This window comes from Condylura cristata, unplaced genomic scaffold (assembly GCF_000260355.1).
Source record: "Condylura cristata isolate star-nosed mole 26May11 unplaced genomic scaffold, ConCri1.0 scaffold00030, whole genome shotgun sequence".
Taxonomy (NCBI): Eukaryota; Metazoa; Chordata; class Mammalia; order Eulipotyphla; family Talpidae; genus Condylura; species Condylura cristata.
Window position 1 is genome coordinate 1706111 of NW_004567131.1, and position 3444 is coordinate 1709554.

General features: G+C 33.4%; 1 protein-coding gene across 3 annotated transcripts in view; it reads left to right on the plus strand.

Annotated features, from left to right (window-relative positions):
* The window catches only part of PCNXL2 (pecanex-like 2 (Drosophila)), a 272672-nt gene that overhangs the window by 184380 nt on the left and 84848 nt on the right, over nucleotides 1-3444 (plus strand). The window lies entirely within an intron of this gene.

The following is a 3444-nucleotide window of genomic DNA, read 5'->3' on the forward strand; positions in this document are numbered from 1 at the left end:
TATTTCAGTAAAAGCAGCAGTGTGTGTCCCACTGGGAGGCTTATGAACTTGACCCTCAAATCCTCTCCCTAAAGGTAGTTTTTTTTCCCACCCATAGAATTATAACAGACATTTCAGTGAGAGCTGGAAGGTCCCCAAATCAGAATCCAGAAAGCTGTGTCCTCTTAAGTAAAACCTAAAACAGATACTGGGGACTGTCCCATGTAAAGCAGTTTGATGAAGACTAACATGAATTTCAAAAATGTTAAGGAATTGAAAAGGAAGGCAGAGTGTAGTGTGGACTGTGTTCTTCTACCACTTTACTCCAAGTCAAATTGGGCAGGACGCTTTAGAAACAATAGTAACTCTCACCAGTTAATTTCATTATTTCCTACTTCTTCTGTGCTTAAGTTTACCCTGTCTCCTTTCTCAGCAACCATCGCCCAGCAGAGTGGGAAAAACACACACACAGATTACATTTAATTCCTGATTATTAGCTGTGTGCATTCTTACTTCTTGGTAGATTGTAAAATTTCCACATGCATGATGACTTCATTTGCATTTATAGGTACACTAATTAGCGGTTATGAAATATGAAACTAACTAGTATTTTCTGCCATGTTCTGCTAGGGGTCTGAATTTGTCTGGCGCCATTAGGTCTGCTAATCAAAAGATCAGGGCTTGTGGCGTTTTCCTTTGTTAATTCCACATTCATTTGCCTAAGTACCCTATTCCTGCTGGGTACCCTCACCCCACTGTTATCCCTATGTCTCTTCTTGGCTACAGATTTCCAACCTGCAATTCACAGATGATGAACTATTGCATTATAGATGTTTACTACATCAATAATATAAATTACATCTATAATCTAAAATATTACATTATAGACTATATAAAATATTACATAAAAGAATATTAAAGTTGTTCTGTATGCCTGCCTTCAATTTTGTCTCTCTTTTAAGTTCTACTTTCATTTTTCTGTTGTATGTTAATCAGATTCATCTTTTACTTTACCATTTTTTAAAAAATCACCTAGTTCAACTGCAAAACAGTTGACCAATTGTTAACACTGATTAATATTTCTTCTTGTAAATGTACAATGCTTGAAGAACAAGTTCTTTTTCCTTTGGTTAGTTCTAAGATTCTAAAATATACATCTCCTAGATAAAGCTTACTAATTCTGTTGATCAAATATTTTATGTGCTTAACTATTTATAGTTGAATTATACTATGATTTTTTAAATGGTTGTCTAAATTGTAGATTTGTAATCTTACTTTGCAATTCTATTTCTATTTGCTTCAAATATTTTGAAACTGTTATCTTCTGATTATGCTTTCCTTTTATCATTTCCTATTACCTTTCATCCTTTTTTTTGAGTAAAAGTCTATTTGTCTTATGTGAATATAGATAAGTAAATGTTCTTTTAAGATTTATCTGATATCTTTTCTGTTTTCATTCTCTTATCAAAGCTTTCTAAGATATTTTAATATTTCATGTAAAATAATCTAGGGAGATTTTTGCTTTCAATACAGACTGAGACAGTCTGTTTTAGTAGGTAAATTTTAACCATTTATATTTACTGGATTAACTAAAATATGATGTCTTTTTCTGATTTTTTTTTGGCTTTACATTTATGATGTTTTTTCATTTTCCTCACTCCATGCCTTTGACAAGTGGGAGTCACAATGCTTGTTTTACAAGCACATTAAAGTTTGAAACCTTAGAGGTTAATAATTACTTTTAAGTTTTCAGTAAGTATATTTGTATATGAAATTAAGATAATGCCCCTCTTCTCATATAGTTCAAATGTATAACACATTAGCTCCTATTCCTTTCCTGCTTAGATTTTAAGTATTTATAATACTGAGTGCTAGTATCTGGTTTCACTTTCAGATGATTCACTCTGTTTCTCTGTTTGCACAATTAATCCTCATGCTTTAAATCTAATTTTTAGCTGCTTCTTTTCTCATCATTATGCCTCTATTTTATTTCTCTTTTAGGAGCAATTTTTCTTCTGCTTGATGTACATTCTTTAATTGTTCTTTCTGAAAATTTCTGTGAGTAGTAAATTCAATCTTTGTCTGAAAAGGTCTTTGATTTTACCTCACACTTATAAGGTACTGGAGTTCTATATAAAATTCAAACATGGTAAATATTTTTTTCCTTAAAAGCATCGTTTCCTTGTCTTGTGGAATGTGTTTTGCTAATGAGAAGTCTGCTCTCCATCCATAATTGCTTTGTAAACAAACTGTAAGAAAGATTTTTCTCTATAATGTTACACATTTCCTCTAAAATATGCAGTAAGGTGTGGATTTGTATTTATGTTAGGTAAGATAATGTCCTTTTCAATAAGCACTCATGTTTTCTTCAAATCTGGAAAATTCTGAACCATTTGCCCTTCCAATATTTTTCTCTCTGTACTTTCCTTTGAGAACTCCAGTTGGATATATGTCATATCTTCTTTTTCTGTGTTCTTTGTCCTCTCAGAATTTTTTTTTTACCTTTTCATCTTTCTGGTTTTTTTTTTTTGTTTTCATTTTTGTTTTTTTTTTTAAATAATTTGCTCAGACATTCCATTTCTATATATTTTTGTTTTGCTATAACCAATTTACTTTCAAACAGACTCGTCGTGGGGACTTAATGACTTCATTTTCCACTTCTAGATTTGGTCCTGCTTTCTTCTAAAATTCAGGTTTGGGCCTCCCTGGTTGTTCAGGGACTAAAGACAGTGCTATCACACTGTTGCTACCCACTGCAGCATGAGTTCCATCCCTGGGTGGCCAAGGAGGTGACCCACATTGTGCAGCAGATCTCTCCTGACCCACCCGCTGCTCCCCTCAGCAGTGGATTTCATTACATCTGCCTGTTCTGCTCCCCTTTCTGTCTCTGGTGAATCTTCTCATCCCCAACACTTCTGGCTACACCCCAGCCCTTGTATGTATAAATATATAAATCTTAAAAAGAAGTAAAATAAAATTCAGCCTTGTCCCCAGTTATAAACTTATTGCCTAAAATTGTTTATTTAACTCATAAAGCTCTAGCTCATGCTGTGTCAGTCCTTATTTGGGAATATTTATACTTCAAAACTAATATCCCAAAATTTAATTATGTACTACTATGAATCTTTTATTCTTTTAAAGTGGTGCTCCCCTTCCCCCAAAAAAGTGGTGTCCTGCTATTGAGATCTCTTAGCTTTACTTTTTCCAATACTTCTTCAACACTTTCCTACTCCCCACATCACCTCCTGTCTCTCAAAATATCTGATAGTCTCCCCAGTTCTTTTTTCCTGGCTTTTTAATCCCTAAACTGCTGTCTTACCTAAATTAATTCACTTATTTCCTCTTGTCTCCCCATTTGGTACCTCCATTCCAACCACTTAAGAGGTTCCTTAATATTCTCCTGCTCCTTCAATATTCTCTCTTTTTTTATTATTACAAAAGTTTATTTTTACATCATTTTGTACA